Consider the following 7616-nt stretch of genomic DNA (forward strand, 5'->3'; position numbering starts at 1 on the left):
AGGCCCCTTTACCACAGTATCTCAGTGCCTCACAAATGTTAATGAATTTACCTTCACATCATCCCTGTGAGGCAGGGAAATTATCAGGCCTCCCCTGTCTCTTTACAGACAAGAATCTAAAGCAGAGAGAGGTCAGGCCAGGCTCTGATATTTGTACTCTTCAGGTGTGTCTAGACTACATGGCTCTGTCGACAAGGAGTGCGGGGCTTCCACAAGGCTTACAGGAGCGGTTGACAAAGTCTTCCCTTGTCGACCGATCCGCGTCTAGACTGCCGCACTGTGCCGGATCAGCTGATTGTCAGCACAGCGCAGCAGACATTTTTATGTTAATGAAGCAGGGATTATTTAAATCCTCGCTTCATTGACTATGTCAAGTAAACTACTTTACGTGGCTCCGTCGACGGAGCCATGTAGTTTAGACACACCTCTTGGGAGCAAAATCCTGTCCCATTGAAGTTAGCATGACCTGGATTTTACCCACTTAATACAGTTCCTTATTCATCATTCATCCATTTGATTTCAATGGGACCACTCATAGAGTTGGTGCTATGTAGTGTATATTAAGGTACCTGAATTTGGCTCCCTGACTGGTTTGTCCAAGATGAAATCACTCTCTTGAGTGCTAGCCCAGTATTTTAACTACACAACTATCATCTATATGATGTGCAACTTTCTAACAGCTGTGAGAGGAGGAAGGCATGAGCCTGTTTATTGCTGTGGGCCCCTTTTCTCATTTCACTTGTGATTTTGGAGACTGTGAATATAAACCTCGGTTTCTTTCAGCAAGACATACTTTAATGTTAGTGTTGAAAACAGACAAATTATTAATAGTTTAAGGTGCTTGGTGGATGTGACAATTTCAAAAATAACATCAGAAGACCTAGATTCTAAATATATTGGTGAAAGAAAACAGCCATGCTGTTAATTACTGTTACGTTTAGTAAACAGTGCCTGCAGCCCTATGTATGTTATGCACAGTACATACCATTGCAGGGGCTGTCAAGTCAGCAGCATTGAAGTCTCCTAATGGCAGTGGTGAGAAGGAGCAATGCTAGCTACTGCACTGCCTGCTCAGTTTGGCCCCATGGTAGAAAGGGCTGCAGGGCCAAAACTGAGGGAGCAGTTTGGCCACTTGCTACCCATAGCACTATCTGCTCCATTTTGGCCTTGTGATCTGGTGCAGGAGCAAATCTGCACTGCTTTTGCTCACCATGGCTATTGGCCCACTTCTTGCAACAGAGATCCCCTGTTCACAGGGCCTTGGCCCACATCACCACAAATCTGACATCCCTTCTGCTCTGGCTGCAGGACTTGCTCAGTGACAGCCTCTAGGAGCTACACTGGGGAGCCAGCCAAGAGAGGAGCAGTCACAAGCCAGGGTGTACCATTTGAAAATTTTTCTTGGCGTGCTCCTCCATTAAGTGACACAATTGCATCTTTCTTTGGGCATGTGTGATATTTTTGTAATCTTTGGACAAAAGGTCAGATTTATATAGTCAGAGTCCTATACATTTGATTGATAGTGAAATATTATCAATAGGTAGAAAAGAAAGAAGGCTGTTATTTTTTTAAAACCACAGATTTTTTTTCACTCCAAGAATACAAAAACTGTGATTTACTTGCTTTAGATTTCAGGGATTAAAAAAATAAGATTATAAAATCTGCATCTTGAGAAGGAATTAGAAAAAAATCACTTTACGCTGCTTACTAAGCTCCTTCATCTTAAATTAATAGTGGAATCATTCCTTTGCATCACAACTCTGAAGGCAAGGGTACAGAATACTAAACCTTTAACATCTAAGCACTCATTTGCTCATGGGGGTTTTTTTTCAGTAGCATTCATGACCACAGTATCTAGATACAAGTTCTAATGAGCACTATTTGCCTCACAATACATACTCAACCTAGAAATTATATCAATTCATATAAACTGCAGAAAATGATCTCTGTACAGTTCCTGGCAATTGTTTGCATTTACAAATCATTTTTCATCCTTAAGGTTCTTAAAGCATACTATAGAAAAAATTGCCCAGTCCTAAAGTTTTAGTCTCACTAGCTCTCCACGAGCCATAGTGGATATCACTAAAATTCAGAATAGTGTAAGTTAGGAAATGTTAAAGACAACTCTAGTTGATTGATGTTGCAAAGTGAATAAGGTATCCATGGTGTCCTGGCTTAATTCCAGTATGTGTAATTACAGCCTAATTAACTTTTTCTTGCAAGGGCTGTGGAATTGCTAATGATCACAAGGTCCTTAAGTTCCCAGGGTCTTAGTTTTACATCTCTCCCTGCTTGGTATTCACCAGATCACTGCATTTGGCTCCAGTCATGCTAGACTTGTGTTAGCTATATCTACAATGCAATTAGACACACTCAGCTAGCCTGGGCCCCACAATATGGTCTTGTAGAGTGAGGCTCTGGGCCTGTTTAATTGCAGGGTGTACTGGGCTTGGGATAGAGCTTGGGCTTTAGGATCCTGTGAGCTGGGAGGGTCTCAGAGCTCAGGCTCCCAGACTGAGCCCGAAAGTCTATGCTGCAATTAAACAGCACCAGAGCAAGAGACTAAGTCAGGAGGCACAGGCCAGTCCTAGCTTTTTACCTGCAGTGTGGACATACCCTTAGGTGTCTAGGATTCCCCACTCAGGCTATGTCTAAACTGCCACGTCGAAGGAACGCGTCAACTATTTCGGAACAGTTTCCGAAAAAGCGGATGTGTTCTTTCGACATCCCTGTATTCCTCTTGGTGAGAGGAATAAAGGATGTTCCAAAAGAGGAGCTTTTTCTAAAATTTGACCCCGTGTAGATGGGCCAAATTTCGAAAAAAGCCTCTTTCCGAAAAAAAATGGAAAAAGATACGCAAATTGCGGTTCACAATTTATGTGTCTTTTTCCGACTCTTCTCTGCAGTGTAGACATAGCCTAACACAAGGCTTTTCTTCCAAACCATGATATTTCTTCCTTTTCCAGCCAGTGTCCATTTTCCACAACTGCTCCCACACATTAATAGGATTCCTTTGCTACAAAAGCATGTCCCTTTGTTCCCCTCCCGCCCTAACTACTTCTGTCTCTGTTAGTGCCTCTTAGTTTTTTAAAATCTAGCATTCACACTTGATTTCTTTATCCTGCTCCTGGTGAAATTTATTTCCTTCAAAACTAAGCCTTGCCTACAGAGAAGTTGGAGAAAACTGTCTTTGTCTAGATGCAGCTACTCTTATGTTCTCTCCACGTAAAGTGTGGTGACATGCCTGTTATCTTTAATGATTGATCCATTCACAAATAAAGCATACCAGCATTACTCTCAGAGCTCCTTAGCTCCAGGAATATGAAGGGGACTCAGTAGAAGAATGTCCTAAGACATAAGAATATGAACAGTTCATAAAATCAAGCTAGAATGAAATATTTAAGAGCTCCCCTGATCATCACACCATTTCCTCCAGAAGATGGCACTTCCAAGTACCACAGCACTTTCTAACACTAAGATGGGACATTAGCTCAGCCCTGACTTATAAGGAAGAATTTAACCCAGTGACTCAAACTCATCTCTTCCTGCAGGCCTGTGTTTTTTGTGGGTGCCTCCCAAGACTGCTCAGTGTATCAGATCTGGTCAAGATAATTGTCTGATGTTCGGCAGTTTTTATATTTGATATGGGTGGCGGCAAGGTGGGTCAATTCTTTCTAGTTCTGCTTTAAAATATTAAGCCACATTCTGTCCTGAAAAGAGAGAGTTACATAAAATACCAGGCAAATTAGTTGAAACAATAGTAAAGAATAAAATTGTCAGACACATAGAAGAACATAATTTGTTGGACAAAAGTCAACATAGTTTCTGTAAAGGAAAATCATGTCTTACTAAGTTCTTTGAAGGGTTCAACAAACGTGGACAAGGAGGATCCAGTAGACATAGTGTACTTAGATTTCCAGAAAGCCTTTGACAAGGTCCCTCACCGAAGGCTCCTATGTAAATTAAGTTGTCATGGGATTAGAGGGAAGATCCTTTCGTGGATTGAGAACTGGTTAAAAACTGGAAACAAATGGTAGGAGTAAATGGTAAATTTTCAGAATAGAGAGGGGTAACTAATGGTGTTCCCGAACGGTCAGTCCTAGGACCAATCCTATTCAACTTATTCATAAATGATCTGGAGAAAGGGGTAAACAGTGAGGTGGCAAACTTTGCAGATGATACTAAACTGCTCAAGATAGTTAAGACCAAAGCAGACTGTGAAGAACTTGAAAAAAAATCTCACCAAACTAAGTGATTGGGCAACAAAATGGTAAATGAAATTTAATGTGGATAAATGTAAAGGCATTCACACTGGAAAAATAACCCCAACTGTACATAAAATATGATGGGGGCTAATTTAGCTACAACTAATCAGGAAAGAGATCTTGGAGTCATTGTGGATAGTTCTCTGAAGACATCCACGCAGTGTGCAGCGGCAGTCAAAAAAGCAAACAGGAGTTAGGAATCATTAAAAAAGGGATAGAGAATAAGATGGAGAATATATTATTGCCCTTATATAAATCCATGGTATGCCCACATCTTGAATGCTGCATACAAATGTGGTCTCCTCATCTCAAAAAAGATATACTGGTGTTAGAAAAGGTTCAGAAAAGGGCAACTAAAATGATTAGGGGTTGGGAACGGGTCCCATATGAGGAGATATTAAAGAGACTAGAACTTTTCAACTTGAAAATGAGGAGACTAAGGGGGGATATGATAGAGGTATATAAAATCATGAGTGGTGTGGAGAAAGTGAATAAGAAAAAGTTATTTACTTGTTCCCATAGTTTAAGAACAAGGGGCCACCAAATGAAATTAATGGGCAGCAGGATTAAAACAAATAAAAGGAAGTTCTTCTTCACACAGCACATAGTCAATCTGTGGAACTCCTTGCCTGAGGAGGTTGTGCAGGCTAGGACCATAACGGTTTAAAAGAGAACTAGATAAATTCATGGAGGTTAAGTCCATTAATGGCTATTAGCCAGTATGGGTAAGGAATGGTATCCCTAGCCTCTTTTTGTCAGAGGGTGGAGATGGATGGCAGGAGAGAGAGATGGCTTGATCATTACCTGTTCTGGTTCACTCCCTCTGGGGCACCTGGCATTGGCCACTGTTGGTGACAGGATACTGGGCTGGATGGACCTTTGGTCCAACCCAGTATGGCCATTCTTACGTTCTTAAATTCTTAAGTGTAAGACATGGCAGAATTTGATCCAGATTATCTATAATATCCTTGAATGAAATCAGCGGGAATTTTGTCATTTGTTCACAAGTGGAAATAGTCACAAAAACAGAGACTGCTTTCCCTACCAGGCCTAGTCAAAGATTGGGTAAGGCCAGACTAGAAGGTGGAGGACCTTACTCCCCTGCTCAGCCAAAGAAAAGCCGGGAGCAGTTTACAATGATCGGTGTGCAGTGGTATATTCTGCCATATGATTTAGTCGCTTGGTTCAAGAAATCCTGATTCGGAAAGATAAGACACACTTAGCAGGTATAGTTCTCTCATCTGCATGTTCTGATGTTTCTGCCTGAGGCTCTTCCATGCTTTTGCCTGGAGCTTTCAATTTTGTTTTCATTAAAGTCTTTGTTTTTCTTTATCTGGCCAATGATCTATTAGTTGCTATAGGGGGGAAAAACCCAAACTGATTGATTTTTATTTGTTTGTTTTTCTTCATCCCCACTAGATGAAGTGGTCCACTCCTTAGGCTGTAGCTTCTGTAATAGAGCAGGTGTCTGGAATACAGCATTTAAAGGTGACATGTTTGCATGACAAAGCCTATTTGGTCAAAAGAAGAACAATCCTTCTGTCAGATATATTGCAGCTGATATAGCTGATCATTTTCTGTATCTGGAGGAGCTTCTCAGCTGGGCTCACCATGGATGTTTATTCCTTGGGTTTACAGCTTCTTCTGATTCTCATGTGTGACCATGTGTCATTTACTCGGGATTCAGAGAAGGAGGAAAAGAGAGGCAAACACAGTCAAACTCCTGAATAATTGCCAAGTGGAAGTGGAAATGCAGCTACCAGCTACAAAATGGCCACTATACAGATGCAATTTTTTTTGTCTTTCCTAAACTACAGTCCAGGGGATCTGAGCAGCCATACATGTAAGCTTGTTGGAAGTGGAATGACAAAAACTCTTTTAAAGAATCTTCCCATATCAAATGAACATATGTCACATGCACTGTTCTGTGCCAAAAAACACCTAGGAAGCAAAATGCCTGCTCCTATCTGCTTTCAGCCATAAAGGTGACCCACAATCACCAACCAGGACAGCATAGTAGTTTTATGAATGGAACATTGGACACTGTGTTGTGCTGATGGGTGTTGTTCTTTCATCTGGCACACAGCTGGCTGCTATATTGTGCAGCTTGAACTACTGAAATGAACTGACCAAGTTCCATGTGATGTAGCCAGAGCTCCTCTCATCCAAAAGGACACACACATACAGAGCTGATTCAGAGAGGCTGCGAAGCCTGCAGCTGCAGGAAGCCCCAGAATCAAACAGGCATTCTCTCTCTCTCTCTCTCTTTTTCTCTCTCTCTCTCTGTGCACTCCTTGCCCTGCAGAGGCTGGACCTCACCCCTGCAGGATTGGAAGATGGGGGTTACATGAGAATTCCTGCTGTATCTATAAAGGATAGGGTGGTGGTAGCAACTCGGTCATCTCCAGTGGATTAAAGCCCAGCTACAAGATTAAGAACTTCCTTGCTCTTAGGCATCAGAACAGCCCCTAGGCTGAATTTGAAAGTGCTTCAAGAAGAGGGAGCCTTTGTGCAGTTTTCAAGGCATCCAGGGGCCCTGCTAGATATAAGGGAGAGGATCCATGGAGTTGCTAAGAAGCAAGAGGCCTTCTGGGGCTGAAACTGCCTAATGCAGTAAAGCTCCCACTTTGAGTCAAGACATCCCACCTCCCTACTCCATCTCTGAGTCCCACGCACTACCAGAACTCCCTGTACATCATCCAGAATCCATACCCTAAGTCTAACTTCATGTCCTCTGACCCTCCCTCCTAGACTCTCCCAGCCAAGCTACTGGGTTTTTAATTTTCCCAGGCAGATATCTCCAGCCAGACACCCTTAACTGAGACTGAACATTCCAGAGAGTTTGCCTGAGCCTTTATTCAACAAAAGCAATTTGTGAATATTCAGAATCCTCATCCACCTTGACCACCTTCAACCTGCTCATCTGAACACTTCAGTGTCACTTCTGTTCATTTATCTGAGGTTGTTCAGTGAAAGTTGTCTTATGAGCATTGAGCTGAACCATATAGAAGTGGTTTACTAGCAGTAGCTATAAAAGGAAACATCCAGAAATACAGGAAAGACCTGTTGATGAGATAGGCAGTAGAGTGAGTCAACACTGGAGGGATAAAACTGAAGAGACTTCAGACACTGCCAGTAAACTTCCTGACAGAAGCAATAAACAGTACAGGATTGTTAGAAAGTATGATCTTACCCAGGTACTCATCATTTGGATTTATGTTAAGTGGTGGAGAGAGTGAACCAGTCAGTCATTATTCAGTCATTCATTTAAGACTTCCCTACTTCAATGTCACCTCAATACTAAGCACAGCAATTTAAAAGACAAACCTCTCGAATTTTTCAAGAGAAAGC

This window comes from Pelodiscus sinensis, chromosome 6 (assembly GCF_049634645.1).
Source record: "Pelodiscus sinensis isolate JC-2024 chromosome 6, ASM4963464v1, whole genome shotgun sequence".
Taxonomy (NCBI): domain Eukaryota; kingdom Metazoa; phylum Chordata; order Testudines; family Trionychidae; genus Pelodiscus; species Pelodiscus sinensis.